We start from the raw sequence: 17,291 nt of genomic DNA, 5'->3' as shown, positions 1-17,291 counted from the left end.
TCTCTCCAAAATTCTTTAGGTAATGATTCAGCAGAAGGAAAAGACTGATGGAGGACAGACTTATAGACTTTATTTTAATAATTGTGGCCTTTTTACTGAAATGTGTGGTATATCACAGAAACAAATACATTACATTCCAGAAAGTTCTGATCACAGCAGTTTTGTTTGCAATGAGATGGCTGGCCAGAAAAAGCAGGCATTTTTAGAGGATGTTTTGAAGAGAGGTGCTATGTATTTTGCTGTCCTGTGGCTGTGAAACTTACTACACTCCTATTGGCAATCACGTGGGGTAGGGCTGTTCTTTGCAAAACGGCATTTAAAAGGAAGAGGAGAGGGCTGTTGAGAAGGAATTGAAGAACTTGCAAACAGGAGATAACACTAAAAGGTATTCTCCTTATAGCCAGTTATTTTAACACAGTCCTTCAACCAATATTAATCCTTAAGCCCAAACCACCTTGTATAGTCCTAGTTGCAGTCTTTTAACTTGCTGCTAACTTGCCTCTGACTAATTTTGTGAGGTTTGTGCCTACTGCAAGTACCAGATCAGAAGCTCACTGACAGTGCATAAAACATTCAGCACCTGCTCTGTCAAACTATTGTTGTGGATAGTCTCCTGGCTGTCCTTTTCCTTTCCATTCTGGCTTCATATAAATCCAATTAAAACCAAAATGAGATGAGAAACACAGGATTTTCTACATTATAAGCCTTGAATCTGAATCCTGGTTTAGTTTTCTGGGGAAGGTGTGGAGCCTGGATCCATGCAGAAAAAGCCACGAGAAAAGACCTCTCAGGTTTGTACCATAGCAAAGAAATTCAACGGGTTCATTTTCAAAGCAGTGCGGTATGTGCTATTGCTTTCAATTTAGCACTTCCCAGACTGTGAGATGTCCTACTGGCTTGTTTGTTTAATGCTCTGGAGGGATCTTAGGTGTCATTTAGGCCTTGGTGTCGCAAATCACAGCTCGGCAAAGGTGCAAATAGAAGTAGCATTTGCACACATTTAAGGAGAAAATGGAGTCAAACATGCTGAGCAGCCTCGAGGCTCCCTGCACCTCCACATTTCCACAGATGTTCAGGGTAATAAAATGATTGGGGGAGAGAGGTACATAACATAGGAACTGTCAAGATTCTCCACAGCCTGCTGGGCCATGAATCTGACTGGTTGAAATTTGCCCCTTTCTTGAGACCCCGCATGGGATTTGTATACCACTTCCACACTACCAAGTGTTTAGGAGTTTATACATCAAGATTTGTGTTTATGACAGTATCTTCAGGCAGCATGCAAACAGGACCAAAACATCCTTCATCTAAGTTTTGGTGGAACAAGCAATAAATTTGGCTTGGAATTTTCTCTCTCCGCTGGCAAATGAACTGCACTTGCAGATTTTGTACCTCATTTTGCAGAGGAAGGTAAACGAAGAGCACAGTGAAGGAGATATAGCGATGCCAGTGCTGAAGGTCTTCTGGAAGAGAGGATGGCTAAGCAGCCTCCTTGCTTCAGCCACACCAGGGCTGTGATTCCTCCGATGAAAGATGTTTTTCTGGAAGTGTCACTGCAGCATGCTGCAAAAAAGTTCCATATGTATGTGGTGCTGCAGCTGCCGTCTGCCTGTCTTACAGCCACATGTACAGAAGGCAGCACTGGCAGGTGCCAGCTGTTCCTGATTAGAAAGATCATGCAGGACCTCTGGTGCCATTTGAATTCTACCATTTGTATTCTTGACCAGGACTCCTGCTAACAAAACTTTAAATGGCCTGTACATTGGTATGTGCAGTTCAGTTGCATGTTCCAGTGAAATTATAAAATCATTGAGTGCAAGCCACGGACAGGATAAGGTTCCCCCATATGCAACACGTGGACACCCACAAATATTGTTACTGTGAACTTGTTTGCATTCATAGCTAGATAACGTTTCAAGCCCTCAATATAATTTTAACAGTTAAGCTGTAACCCTGTAGCAATAAAAAAACATACTAAGCAATGGGAAAGGGAAAAATCTCCTGACTTATCCTAGAGCACAATGGGTGATATTTCACTTTGTAACTCCTCCAAGCTTATTACAAGGATGGCTGGAGTAAGCCTCATAATGCTACTGTTGAAGATGGAGAGAAAAGAAAACACACATTAATTTTGCAACAAGGAATGTCCGAGGGCAGCACTGGTGAGCACAACAGCCAGCTTTGTACCTGCTTAACCTCACAGTGTTACCAACCTTTGAAACTATCATTTATTTCCCTTTAGGGTAGTCATAAGCAAATATGGTGGGAATCTTAATGATAACACCACAGAATTAATGAAATAATAACATATCTGATTGAGTATCATAATTGCTCTAGCTACCTAGAACCATACAAATTAACTTGCAGGCTTACAAGGCAGTGGGTCATATCTTCCAGGGGGGCTGGTGAAAATTACTACATTACTGGTGAAAAACATCAGCACTAAGCAGTTTGCAAGTTTGAAATCTGAAGAAAACTGACCTTGTGGCACCGCAGGACTTCTGACACACAAACAAAAAAGAAAAAGAAAAAAAAAAGGGGGGGGGGGAGGGAAGGGAAGTATTTTTGTAAAAGGCTACTTCTCCAAAACTGAAATAGGTAGAACCATTGGCCCTGCTTCACAGGAGTGAGGCCCCACAAAGGTCCACGCAATATAGATCAGACCTGCTATGGAAAGGGTAAGATGCATAGGGTGTGGGTATGTTACAGCAGTGGTTCTTTTCCCTGCCCTCCAGCCCTCTTTCAGCATCTCTAGCCTGCAGAAACCTAAAACTGCCAGCTGAAATCCTTGTAACTCCCTATTAAAGGCTCGGCATTTCCTTTGCCCTGGTTGCAGTTTCTGGAGTGCACGGGCAACACGCAGCCCCACCGAGGCAGGAAGGAGAAAAATGAGAGGGAGTGAGTGGGCGGGGGGGTGTCAATTAAAGAATGGTTCTGTAACAAAGATAGAAAATTCAAAACCTAGTGATTGCTTTTGCCTACCCTAGTTCAGTAGCAATTTGTGTCACTTGGATTTTACTTCTTTTGTCATTGTCTTTTGCCTTCATTGGTTTTCCCTGATGCCCCATAAATCTTTAAACCCTGAAGCTAAAAGAGGCTGCCTTGTGCACCAGCTTGAATATTGATTTTGCTAGAGAGTATAAAAACTAGAGAGATAATAAGGAAATCCATCTAAGGTACCCTGCCAAGGGGTCCCATTAGTTGCTTTACCAGGCATCAATTCGATAAACCCTCGAGAGCAGCACATGAATAAACATCAGAGCCTCTCTGGCATGTTAATGCATCAGTTGCCTAATTGTCAATGCTGCCAACAGACTCCAAGAAAAGCGCTGTCTTGGGAGTTCAGCTCCTTCCAACTTCAAGTCCAAAGATTTGACGCTGGCTTAGAAGAAGGCAGGGCTCAGGATGGGGTGGGGGTGTGACAACCAGATAACATGGGCACAGCTGCTGTAAGCGTGGTGCTGGATGTGCAGCCCAGCCCTGAGCAGTCTGGGTGTGCTGCATCCATATGGCATGCCAGCCCATGGTCACGAGGTGCCCCAGGTTAGATCCAGGGCTTTCCCTGTGCAGGACTGGAAATTTTTTTTTTTTTTTTTGGGGGGGGGGGAGGGGGGAAAGTGTCTTAAATCTTGACCTCAAGCAACAGGAATAAACTGCTCCTGAGCTGCTAGATGTGAATGATTTTCTCCTCTATAGCTACCAGCGAGCCTGGGGGGCAAGAAAGCAAGAGCCCAGCTAGTTATTCCAGGCTCTACCACGTGTTTTCCCTGTGACCAGGGCCTTTTTCTTTACCCTGTGGGGACCCTTATTCCTGGCACAGCTTCTTTCTGTCTTATCTAATGAGGTTTTAAATTCCTCGCAGAGAAGTTATTCTCTCCTAATGTGTTCATACAGTGCCTAGCACAATAGGGGCCTAATATCAGTTGGGACCTCTACTTGCTGCTGTGATAATAATTTTATGAGCAGCCTTTCATTAAGATCCATTGCTACTTAAGAAACAGCTGCAGTGTCACTTTATAAGGCTGTTGACTGTTTTAACTCCCTCTGCTCCAGAAACAAGGTTTTGATCTTCACTGTAGAAATGGATGTGGGTAAAAAAGGCTGAAGCACGAACAAAAAAAGGCAATTTTGCTATCAAATGGGAAAATTCAGAATCAGAATATCTGAGACTGCCAGGAATTTAAAAAACATAAAACAACACTGTTCTCACCTCACTGGAGAGGTGCATTTGAATTCATCCATCTTCATTTCATTCTTTTCCATTGTCTTTCAATGGCCGCATCACTCACTCGATTAGCACAGCTCACAGCTAGTAAGAGGGACACAGGTGTGTCCCATTGAGGCTCTTCAGCCTTAATAGGGGAAACATTTATTACCATGACAAATAATGCAGAACACAGGCAGGATTTTCCTGATTCCCCCTCCTCCATTAAAATACAAAAGCCTGTTAGGATGCTACAGCTTATAGTTAATGATAGTCACAGAAGTAGAGAGGAGGCAAGAAGCAGGAGATCAAAAGTCTAGAGCTAAGAAGCGTGGTGAGTTTTTTTCCCTGCCTTTTACCTTAAGGGGGTGTGGGGGCTCCCTGGGGCATCAGCTGAAGATGTTGACAGGTGTCCCTTGCATGTCACTAGCCAGCTCTGTCACCTGCGAAAGGCTTCCACAAATACACAAGACAGGTAAAATATTCCTTCTTTTCTGTGCTCTGCTCAGCCAGCTGCCTCCGGGAATGTCTGTACGAAGTATTTATTAGAGGGACTTTAGGTAAAGCAAGTGTCTGCCAACGGTGGCAGGCTATCAGGTGTCCTGAAAAGGAGCAAGGTGAATGACCTGGGTGGTGAAGAAAACCGTGGTGCTCACCTTGATGTTACTATATTCCACCCCATTTCAAGTTTTCTCCATGATTTTTTGGGAAACTACTTTAGGTCTGTGAAGATACATCTTTTGCAAGAAGTAGAGCTTCCTTTCCGATACTCAACTCAAGCTGTTGTAGACCTACTGTGAAACAAGGTGTGTGGGGGAGAAAAGCCTGTACTTAAGTAGCATCTTGCTGGTGAATTAGCTTTTCAAAGGTTGCCTGGACTTTCCAGCTACTGACAGAGTAATTATGGAGACTAGGAAATATTTATAGTCACTTAGGAGAAAAAAAAAAAAAAAGAATCTAATTACTTGAAAACTAGGATCTATTGTATCAGTGAGTGAGGCACCTGTAATGTCCTGCATAAGGGCTCCACTGCCCTTAATTTTTGATCTACAAGGAATAGCAATAATGAGAAAACGTTACTCTCATTAAGTCAGGAGAGCTGTTCCACATCTAGGGGTGTTCTAACCAGAGCAGAGCACATTGGAAAACAGGGTAGCCTGGACTCCTCGCATCCTTGTCCCATTTAACAGAGAATCGGAAGCAAGGGCACATGAGTCATCCCAACCCAGGCTAGGCAAACGGGAGAGGTGCCTTTCTCAGGCTTGGGCTCCCTGCTGAGCTAACCCACAGAGGAGTGAGTGTGCGTGTGTGGCCAGGAGCGGAGGGGAGCCTGGAGTGAGAAGTCCAGGGAAATTTGGAGCAGCTGGTGACAAAGCAATCTGACTCTGGGAGCTGACGCGATAGCCTCCTGGTGTCAGCAGGCTGTATCCAGTGACTGCCTAGCGAGCCCATCCTCAGAGATGGGCACCAGGAAGCAATTGCTGCCAAAGCACGGGGCAGCTGGGCTGGCTGCCATCCAGGCAGGAGGTGAGCAAAGGGGCTTGTGAGCAGCACGGGGGAAATGCAGCTGTGGATGGGACAGGGGAATCTGAAAACAAGGGGCAGACTTAGAAAGAAATGGCAGAAGAGCAACAGTTGAGCAGGTGTAATGAAAATGAGACACGTGGAATGAGAGACCTGAAACTAGATGAAAGAAAGGTGAAGCCAAAGGTCATCTATGTGTAGATTCATCTGTTTAAAGGTAGCCCAAATATATTCGTTCAATGCATAGAGTTCCTTCAATGAAATAAGTAAGTTGATTTAGCCCTCGCTCAGAAACCTAGGGGAATAAATTCACCTGTTGTTCTTCCTGAGGACACTTATGAGCACTTCAGGATCATGGACTAGCAAAGAGGTTAAGGACCATGGTCAGACTAAAACCAAGCACAGAAGAACAGTCAGTTTATGGCTATCCAAATCCTCGATATAGCACCCAGTAGTGAAGAACATAAGAAATGGGCCACAGGGCCAGACAATCTATGACAGGTTTGTGTCTTTGACAGAGAAACTAGGAAATGTTTTTCAAGTAGGATCTGACTACTGTTTTTGCAGGCTGCTCTCCTTGTGTGTCCCCAGCAGCCACAACAGCTGGATACGGGACATGAGAGGATATGTTTCTGCCTGTCCCCATTAGCATCTGTCAATGTTACAGAATCACAGGAAGACAGGTTGATAAGGACTTCCTGAGACCACTGAATCCAACATCCCACTCAAAGAGGGACTAGCCTGCTGCCTTCTATGTTAACATGTCTAATCCTTCTTGTAGCCTCATGGTATGAGCTCCTACTACTTCCTGTGGAAAAAAAATCCAGAAATTTGCTACTTGCTATGTGAACTCTTTTATCAGTTGTAAACTGATGTCCTATTTTGTATGAATGGCTTCTAGCTCTAAAGCTGCAGGACCCGGCACAAAAGCAGTCTGCATTCACTTTCTCCACCGCTTTCCTGATTCTATATCCTTGAGGAGCCTAACATCTCCAAACTGAAGAGTCCCAGCCCCTTTAGCCTTTTCTCTTCAGGCAGTTTCTCCATTCCCTTAATCTTTTTCCACCCAAATTCAGCTGGATGCCAACAAAAGTTGCCTGGATTTTCAACTTTGTATGTTTCTTTCTGAAGCTGTTAGAAATTCCAGGGAATTTTCTCAGGTCCAATTTACAAAGTCAGTTTTATTACAGCTATTCATTTCTGCTGCCATTCTCCAGTCTCACCAGAAAGAGCAGAGTCTGAAGCTTTTGCCCTGTTCTATCAGAAATATCCTAGAACAGAGCCAAGAATCCTTATGAATTTTGAGCAGAATCATCACAGCCTGCAAACAAATGCCCTGCCTTAAGCTCTTTTATCTCTTCTGAGTCTTTTCTCAAAGTTTAACCCTTACCAAATCCAAGTCCATTAAATTATAAATATTCCTCTATTGTCACTGGAAGTGCTATGAAAAACATACAGTCTCTTCTCCTTATCAAAGTAAAAAAATAGATACATGGAAGAAGGAGGAGATGTAGGGCTGACAAAAGATATGGAACTAGAATTAAAACAGGAGGAAGAGAGAGGACTGAGGGGAAAAAGCAGAAAGAGGAACACAGAGTCAGAGGTACAGGTGGCTGCAAACAGGAAAAACAGAAAGCATGGGTCCATGTGCTAGGGACTGCGCTCATGTGCCAGAAAGGTTAGTGGGAAAGGGTATTCTGTCCTTCCTGGGAATCCACAAGGAAGGCAGAGAAGGTCACAGATGCTACTTGTCCATCTGATGCGGATCCTGGACAGTAGGCATCTATCCATGGTGAAGAAAAAACAGGGATGGACATCAGCAAAGCATCCGATCAGAGTTTGCAAATCCTGGCTAGGACTGGCAGATGGATACACGGCTCTCCCCATGTGCTGTATGATTGTGCAGACACTTTTCTGTTACTGTCTTCCCCTTAGTTTATAGTTCTACTCTTTACTCTTTTATTCTTTACTCCTGCTATGGGAACTCCACTCACATTTTTTTTTAAGAATCAGTCTTCTTTTGTGCTCTATATTGTAGCCAACCTGTCAGGTAAAGCTTTAGAGTCCACAAAGACAACCTCAGAGGTCTCGGTGGGAATATTTAAGCAAGAAGATGTGCTGGTCTTCTGCTAGGCAGCTAGCACCGTGAGATCGCAGTAAATTCAATACAAGAGGGATAATGTTAACACAGTTAAGCGTGAATTTAGACATGTCACTGCTAATCCCTAGATTAACAAGAGGGAAGGAAATGTGTCAAAATAATAAAGTACCTATTAAAAAGGCTGTAGAGACAGACACTGATCCATAGTTAGCACCGATAGATGACAGAACATCGTCAGTGAAGCGTGAGTCGTCATCTGGCAACGCTCTGTTCTGCAGAAACCAGATGAGTTAGGGACTTCTGTCAGACTCGCGGGGGATTTCCAGATACTGAAAGAAATAAATAAGGAAAGTGAATTTGGAAGAAACATAACATTTTTTTTTTAATTTCTCACTTTAATTTGGGGTCTTTAGAACTTTATCCTTTTGTTCTCTGCGTCCACAGGGGAAGTGATGATCCAGCAGGGTACTCACATGAACTGTGCGACATTGCTGTCACAGTTGCCGAAGCCCTTTGGAGGAATAAATTAATTACTGTCTTCAGATCATACAAGGAAAGAGGATAAAGGTCTCAGAGGGAGACAGGTAGGAACCCCAAAAGCCTTGGACAGCTGGGGAGGCTAGGGGCTATGTGAAACACAGGGTTTCTCAGGCACTAATCCCATGCTGCTGGTTTAGTTTATCGGCTAACAGCATGTATGTGAAACTTTGGCTCATGTTGCTGCTTAATGTTTATTAGCATTTATGCTTTCCAAAGGGGAAAGGAGAGTCTATAAGCTGATTTTTAAAGGTGCCTTAGGATGAGCCCACCAACCCCTCTGGGCAGGTTGTGGGAGAGCCATGCTACAGCCCCGGGCAGCAGAAGGCAGATGGTGCTTGGGTCCAGCATCTTGGCCTTGCCTGACTTCTGGACGTTGTGCTTGGCACCAGCAAGAGCTCAGACATTGTTAAACGAAAAAGAAGAATAAAAAAAAAAGGTATGTATGTGGTATTTTTTTAACTGCTCTATGGTTTTGAGCCTTGCTCAAGTTTTTCCCTATAAGCAGGAGGTCTAGGAGCTTAGCTGGATGTGTCATTCTGTATCTTATTAGGAAAGTGAGCAGCAAACAGTATTGTATGTGCTTGGACATAAGGTCCATGGTAAAATCAAAGAGTAATCTATCCATCTCTCTTAGGTATAGCCTAAAGAATACCTGCTTGCTGTCCTGTGAAGCTGTCTCTTAATTCATTAACAGAGCATCACCTTTCAGCAAAAGGGCTTTTTGCACTTTCCTATGAAATTTCTAGGAGTTTTCTTATTCCTCCTTTCTGTGCGTCTATGTTCAAATATGCCTGTACTGTTCAAAAGAAGATTAAGTGTCTATTGGTGTTTTAAGGTATAAATTTGATATCTGGATATTTTTATAGCTTGGGTCCTTAATTATACCACTCCAAGAGAAACACTTCAAGGATAAAGATTAATTGCTTTTAATGTTACTCCATATTTGTAATGCTGCAGATAATGCTTGTTTTAAGTAAGTGGAAACAGGTGTGTAACAATTGATTAAATTAAATTAAACAAGCAAGTAGGGAATGAAATGCACATGGCTATTTTCAAGGAGAGATATTGTAAACACTAATTAAGCAGCTGGAAATCAATAACTACACAAAACCATTCCCTCTTCCCAATTTTATGAGATGGAAGAAGCCCTGATGTTTTCAATCATGACATTGTTATTTATACCTTGCTGAGGTATAAGTAAGTGATGCCTATAACTGGGCCAGCCATGGCATGGATGCAGCCAGCTGAATTTTCTTATCTGGGCCTTTCTGAGTCCTGTAGAGGCCCAAGAAGCATGATGTAGCACCATTTTCACACTGCCCATTTATTCCCAAAAGAGAGAGTGACTTGTCTAAAGTGACTCAGTTTCAGAACTAATTAGCAAGAATAACCCTCCATTCCCCTTCTGGCTAAAATTAAGCCCTTTTATATAAAGTAAGGGATGGCTAGTACTTTTCCAGTGCTGAATTACCATCCAAGACTCCTTCATTTTTGTGTGTACATGAATAAAAAAGACTTGGAAAAGGGAGAATTGGATTTGCAAAATTCTCTAAAGGTCTCAGTATAAATTTTTGCTTTTAGAGAGTCCCCATTAGCATTGACCTTCTTAGTCAATAGATGTGCTCCCTGCAGAAGCACAGATGGGCTCTTGGCTTTTGTAATGAAAATCAGTTTGATGGCTTTTTCTACTACTGCTAGCAGAAGTCAACACTGCTAAGCTAGAGCAAGAAGCTACTTTCCAGTCTGTTTTGTCCAACCCTATGCACAGCTATTTACAAAGGTCCTAGCAGCTACCCATTTGCCACCCCACAAGATGGAACAAAAGGCTTATGTTGGATGCACAGAGGATCCACAGCAGAGAACTTGCCTTATGAGATTTGCAGGTCTCCCCATGCTGGTTAAGGCAGGGGTTTCCCTGTACCAGCTGGAGCAATGCCTGCGCTGGTTGAGGAGGGGGAACAGGTCTTGCTGCTCAGAAACTGGTGGCCAGTTTAGCATTGGTGTACACAAAGCCTGGCTCTTAGGTTCTATGGTAGATCATTAAAAATAATAACTAAAAAAAAAAGCGAGGAGAGAGATGCATCCTTCTCTTTTTGTCCCTGGGGCCCCCAGGAAAGGTGAGTGAAACAGGTTCAACCTCCATCCCATGCACACTGTCTCCATCTAATCCTGAACAAACCAAGTTTGTGTGGATTTTACAGACAGGAGTGTGGTGTGTCTGGATGGATGGAGGTATTCCACGTGACATAGATAATTAGAAATTAATTGGAACACAGACTGCACTATGCCCACCCTTCCTTCCCTGCATCTTCCCACCACCATCACCTCCTCTCTCTGCTGCTCTAACAGGGAAGCCATAAAAATACTGCTCCTGAGGAGGGTGCCTTGGAGGGGGAGCAAGGAAGAAGTGGAGGCTCTTCTCTCTCCTGGCTTTACAGGTACGCATCTGCAGCTTTTATATTGGGTTGTAAGTGCATCCAGAGGGTGAAGTGGAAGGCTGGATTTACTGTCACCAGAACACCTTCAGCAGGGACCCATACTGCTGCTTTCACAAGATCTCTGGTCCTCTTTTCACATGCATAGGAGCATTTGTGACAGTGACTGTAGAAAGTGGGCGCCCTGCTATTACCCTTCCGCAAGATCCTCACGGAGGTTTGCTTGCAGCTGGAAGCTCACGGTGTTTGGCTTAAACATGCGTCATACCTTTGGCAGATGACAATTCATATAATGAAAAGAGAGTTCAGTTCAACTTGTTTTCAAAACTCACTTGTTGGAAGATCTGTCTGCCTTTTCTGTCATGTATTATGTTAATAATTTCCTGGCCCTGCTGAACAAAAAGAAGCCCTCGGTGGTCTCACTGGACCATTAGAAAAGAGAGGCAGCTCTCGCCTGCCTCTGCAAAATTTCCTGATATTAGTAATTATTGTTCTGATGTTTCATTACTGATAAGTAGGAAACCTACCAAAGAATGGGCATGTAATTAAGCTACAGGCAAAGAGGCGCTTGACTGGTTGGACACCGCTTGAACCCAAGCAGTCTTTATTCATCTAACTGAAATAGATGCTGCCCACCGCATACCAGCTTCGCCAAGGTCCTCTCTGTGACATCACCCGGGCGCTGTTCCCCTCACTTAACCCAGATGATGGCTTTTCACTATGATGTGGCTTCAGAGAAGGCGTTTCCCCAGTACTGTGTGGGCCGAAACAGCAGTGCTGAATGTGAATATATGATTACCCTTGAGGCAAGAGAAGCTGCCCAGTTCATTCTGGTGACGTCAAAACTCTACATGCCCAACAGAAATTGTCTTGCATTAGCTAATTAATCTAGCACAATTGTCTTGCATTAGCTAATTAATCTAGCACATTTTCTGTGTATCATGGCAATGCTCCTTATTCTAATGGCTGCCTCATTAGAAACATCTTTCTGGTAAGGTACAAAATTTGCCTTTCTGAGACAACAGAGAGTTTCATCTCCCGAGGTCCGGACTCCATTGAAGTCACACTTTTGGGAGAGTTTCCACTTCTTAATGTTGTGTTGGGAAATTAACTTTGTGCCATCTTGGCCCCATTAAACCAGCGGGAGTTTTGCCTTGGACTGCAGTAGAATTTGGATGTTGTGCACTCTATAATAATTGAACTGGAAATTATAGGATCACAATCTTCCTTCTGCCCTATTAATGAGCTTAACAACTTGCTAGCAGCAAGCTTCTGCAGATAAGGAATCTGTGCAAGTATTTACACAAATCCCACATGAAGCAAAGTTTATATGTCTCTAATGAATGAAATGTAATGTGCCCATGCTGGGCTCGGTGTTCAGCAGCCTGCTGCCAAACCTTCAGCTGGGCTCAGCTCTATTGATGTTATAGGAAGAATGGATAAAATGCTAATGACTAATACACCTTTTTGGTATTAGAATTGCAAACTTGAAGTGCAGGCACTGAAATTAAGGGGAATTTTAGACTTGGTTTCAATGGAAGCAGAGCTGCTTCTACAAATTCCAACCAGTGGAGGGGTGGTATTGTTTCTTTTCTGCCTTTGAAATATTTTGTGTGACTTTCTTTGTACCATCACCTATAATGGAAGAGATCATCCCAGACAAAGGACACCATCCTGCTCTGAATATCAGGCAGTAATCTGTTTAGCAATAGCAACCAAGCAAGGATCATTAGCACGCTTCCTTCCTCCTTCCCTTCATTTTGTTGTATGGGCTGCATCAGTAATCTGAAATTTGAGGGATGTTGGATGAAGACAAGGGCAAAAGCCGTGCACGACTGCTGCCACTGGTGCAGCACCACTGCTATCCTCTGGGCAACCTGAGATTTCTCAGGTTCATGGGATGCAACATCCCCTTATTTCCCCTCTGCCCTTCAGCACAGATACAATCCTCAGGAGGCAGGGCTACAAACCAGGCAGCTATCGGTGGGCTGCAAAAAATCCTTGTACGCTGCAGGAGGCTGGAGTGCTCCAACTCTGACACCTTCTCTCAACAACACAATATAGAAATGCTTTGTAGGGATCTTTAGATCAAGCTGTTAAGGACAGCGGTGTTCAAATAAGCTGCTCATAAGTGGACTGGGAGGTGTTTTGATTTGCTTCACTGGTCAACAAAATATAGGGCTCTTTAACACCTTTATTGTAGCTCCTTAATTGTGCAAGTAGAAATATTTTCTCAAAATCCCTAGAATTACAAATTACAATAACCACAGCATGTATATATATTCTGTGTGTGTGTGTGTATATAAAACCACAAACCCAACTGTTTTCTTCAAAAGCATATCCGGATAAGAAAACAGCAGTCCTGAGCCTGCCATCATCACATGCCAACCATCAGGGCTCTGACTGGGCCAGCTGCGTGACCAGGTAAGGATTTACATTAGACATCAGTCAATGGTGACACCCAGAATGAAGTAGTAAAGATGTGGCATGTAGAAGACTGCTTCCTTGAACTCCCATCCTCTGCCTTCTCTACCCAGCTTCAATTACTCTGTTACAGTTTTTTCTCTACTGATTTTTTCAGGACTATAAGTACTGAAAATTAGGTTTATTTTCCTTTGTACAGTCAAAAGAAAAAAAAAACCCAAACAAAACAACAACAAACCCTCAGGATATGGAAAGATATGTTCTTCCCTTTTCCTACAGAAAGGAGGTGCTAAGAAATGCCGGAGATGCAGCTCATGGTTTGCCACTGACCGAGGAATGCTGGACAAGTCAGCACCTCTGCCCAGGTCCCCCTCCAAGATCTGAGCCAGCCACAAACTGGAAGTTCCTGGTAAAGAGTCCATGGTTTGCTATAACATGAAGAACAAAGGGTGAGTAGGATGTTTCAAGATATTTGCTGAAAACTGGAAATTCCCAGGGAAGTTGAGAAGAGGCAGTATTCACCCTCCCTGAATTTCTTTGAAAACCCTCCCATGCAGATGGCTCTGCTCTTTTCTTCTGGGTTTCATGACCTGGGTTGAAAGACTTTTGGTCTGATTTCAATTAAACCTGGTTTATTCCGCTTTTAATACAGTGTTTACTGGATAACACATGCTGAAATATCCTCTGTCGGGAATGTTCACGGACACTGAACTCAGGTCTGAGATGTCTACATCTCTTTGCCATCCTGCTGCGAGGCACAGACAGGCACAGCCTGAGTTTGCTAATAAGTCTCTGTCCCTAGTCTGAGAGATAAGCGTGTGTTGCAGGCACTGGTGTTTCTCACACCTATGCGTTCTGTTTCCAGCCAGAGAAGTTGTTTTCTTCCCAGGTTTGCAGCCTAGTAAAACAAAGCAGACAGTGTGGAGGGCGTTAGAAAGGAGAGCAAAGACAGCGGTGTGTTAGAAGCTGTTCAATATTTTAAGCTATAAGCGCAGGAGGGTTGTGATGATAGTTGACAATATAATGCTCAGGTGCATAGTTGCAAATGCTGTAATCTTGTAGAGTCTGTGGTGGTTTAGTAGAAAGACCCTGTGTGTTAAATGCTTGGGAAGACACAAGTTTGGCACCTAATTCACTAAGGCAAGGAGTTAGAGGGTAGGGTGAGGAGTGGCAGTGGGGCTGCAGGAAAAGGAGCAACATGACAGATCTAATGTACCTTGAAAGGGAAGGAAAGAGACTTCTCTCAGAGGTGAAGGGCAGCTTTCACCCCAGCCTGGCTCCCACCTTGCTCCGTGCTGCATAACAGTGATGCATTTAAGGAGAAGCACAAGTTACACAGGCCAGAGGTCATCTGCTACTGCTTCGTCCCACGTCTCCCTGGAATATAGTTTTCCACTACCATCTGCCATTTGCTGGATTTTTACATCTGTCTTTCCCTAAAAGTAACCTCTGCAAAGCCCCCTGATGTGAAGATTGACAAAAAACGTGGACCAGAGTCTTTAGGAGCACCAAACTTGAAAACTTTTCTCCCTCATTTAAAGCCACATCTTTTTCTTTCCTTGCTTTCTTCTGGCTTACTCCTCCTGAAGTAAGCAGGAAGACTTGGTTATAGACTAAATACAACAGAAAATGTTAAATTATCTATGTAAATGTAAAAGCACAAGGTAATCTACAATCATTTTCATGTCAACTTAGTGTGATACTCTTTTTCCCTTGGCTTTGCAAAAAGAGTCTTGTCATGATGCTGTGACTCTTGCCACAGAAACTCCCCTTGCCACTCTAAATGGGGCTATTTTCTTCCAACCTTTTAGGACTCCTTCATAATCCCCCTAACCTTTGCAGGGGCAGCAGGAAGGACATTTGCATGAGAGCCATCTGTCAGGGTAGATACAAACCCCAGACTCCTCTGGGCCTTAGAGACTGCTCCAGCCTCGAAGGCTACACTCAGCAGTACAGAAAATACAGATTGTTTCCCTCTTGGACCCAGGACAAGTGTGCTGCCTTTCAGGATGTGGCAATGATTTTCCTGAAGTAAGCCTTCTGTTTAAAAAAACGTGAGTTATCTCTATGTTTGAGTCTGTGATAAATGCAGCTTATGCCCTTATATGCATATTCTTTTAGATATAAAGGCAAATGTAATGTTTGTAACAATTTGCCCGAGAAGTTGGCGCATTGAGTGCAGGTTTCAATCTATTGCACTTTTAACCTCTACAATGTAAAGGGAAACCACATTAACCAGCAAGTGTTGACTGTACATCAAGCAGCCTGTTCGATACAAAAACACAACACTGCACATTGATCTACTGATCAAACTGCTCTGGCTGCAAAGTAACTTATTTAATCAATCACAGTCTGTTTTATACCTATGACAACATTTATAAGGTGACCAAATGAATATGTATGCATATGTATTTGTGTATCTATCTGGTTCCTAGTCTCCTCCTTTCCCATCTGTCAAAGCTGCATTGCCTGTCTTCTAAAGCACTAGCCTGGAAAGTTTTATACATGTGCTTATCTTTAATTACATGAGTAGTTCCCCAAGTGCTGAAGGGAATACTTGCATACGAGGGAAGGGGGTTAAAGTGCAGATTTATTACAGACTCAGACTATTTTCCAGGCTGTGTTTGTGAAATAACTGAACAGGAAGGATTATAGAGCTGGCAGGAGTCCCAACCCTCTTACAAGCAGGACAACTGTAAACATTTAAAAGATCAGATTTGGGAGTAAATCCTCCATCACACTGGTAATGCAACAGCCCCTCTGGAAAGGCTGGGATCAATCTTCCACTGCAGTAAAACGGTTCCGTGACGTCGGGCAGTACCTGACGCATGTAAGAGGTAACTAGGGTTGGATGTGTGATCTTGGTGAGCGTGACAGGCCACTTTCCTTGTGAGTAAAGCTATCCTGTAATATTCCCAAAGCATCCTTGAGATCTGGTGGGTAGAACAGGAAATTATTTTCTCATCCTCAGGGAATTTTTCCAGTGCTATAAATGACTGAATTTTTCAATCAGGACAATTGAAATATTAAAGGGCAATCTTGAGCTGAGTTTTGAAACACGTTTCTGATTTGAGCATTTTGTTTCATAAGCCTATTCTTTAGTGGTCTTATTCTGACTTTTCTGAGTTCATCGGAGAATATGAAATTACTTAAGTTTCTAAGTAAAAGGCATTTCAGTGTAAAAATAGAGGGCTCTGTTAAAAGTCACTGCAAAGAGGAGGTCTTGACAATGTTGAAAGTAAAACGAAAGTTATATGGAAACAGGCAGCTCATAAAACCTGATCTTTTATTGGCATTTTGGGGGTTGTGTGGTTTGGAGGAGTTTTGGGTTTGTTTGGGTTTTTTTATTTATTTTTTATTTTCTTTTAGAAACCTTAATCTTGCCAACAAAATTCTTAGTGTACTTTACTTAGGCCCCTATGCTCCATTTTTTCCAGAGCAATGTAAGCATGTATTTTTAAAGACAGGTCTCCAAGACACTGAAACACACACAACTGATGCTCTGCAAGGTAAGGAATGTGCTTATCTCTCCCAGACATCAATGGGGAAAGCTCCCAGCTCTTCCAGGTGGTGCCTTTAGAGCATTTAACAAGCTTGGCACTTTGCAGAACCACACCTGAAGCACACAGGATCCAAGGGTGCTGCACAGTTTGCAGGGCTGGCAATTAACACTTCACCCCTTTAGGCCTTCTGTACAATGTATTATTTACAAAGGAAACCTTGACTAATTTAAAGTATGCAGTGCATGCTGGTGCTGTTGAATTGCAGCGGCTGAGTGGGGAAAAAGACGACCAGTAACCGCAACTGTGAGCAGTCAGAGGTTTTAAAGGTGTTTTAATACACAGACAAGCATTTTTGCTGCAAATGAATGCTAAGAGAGGGGCAGTTCACTGTCCTACTACTGAATGTTTCCCCCAGAGCTTTTCCAGCATCAGGCATGTTTGTATGTTTTTCCCTCAGTTGAAATAACAGCTCCATCCGAAGGCATGGGCTAAACTGGGAGAGACCAATCCCTACTGGCAAACAGCTGGCAGCCACAGAAGACTCCTTGCCTGGCCCTGTG

At 43.3% G+C, this 17,291-nt stretch overlaps 1 long non-coding RNA gene across 2 annotated transcripts in view; it reads right to left on the bottom strand.

The window, feature by feature from the left end:
* LOC114011880 (uncharacterized) overlaps positions 1-17,291 on the bottom strand; it is a 38,746-nt gene that overhangs the window by 1,287 nt on the left and 20,168 nt on the right. Inside the window, exons 2-3 of one of the 2 annotated variants that reach the window (XR_008747430.1) lie at positions 4,211-8,158; positions 49-1,563 (exon numbers count right to left, since the gene is read on the bottom strand). This is a non-coding gene — a long non-coding RNA (uncharacterized LOC114011880). Of the gene's footprint in view, positions 1-48; positions 1,564-4,210; positions 8,159-17,291 lie in introns of those variants that run through there. The other variant, XR_008747431.1, reaches the window with a different exon arrangement.

Source organism: Falco peregrinus, chromosome 5 (genome assembly GCF_023634155.1).
Source record: "Falco peregrinus isolate bFalPer1 chromosome 5, bFalPer1.pri, whole genome shotgun sequence".
In the NCBI taxonomy this organism is placed as follows: domain Eukaryota; kingdom Metazoa; phylum Chordata; class Aves; order Falconiformes; family Falconidae; genus Falco; species Falco peregrinus.
This window is presented reverse-complemented; position numbering and strand designations above follow the sequence as displayed.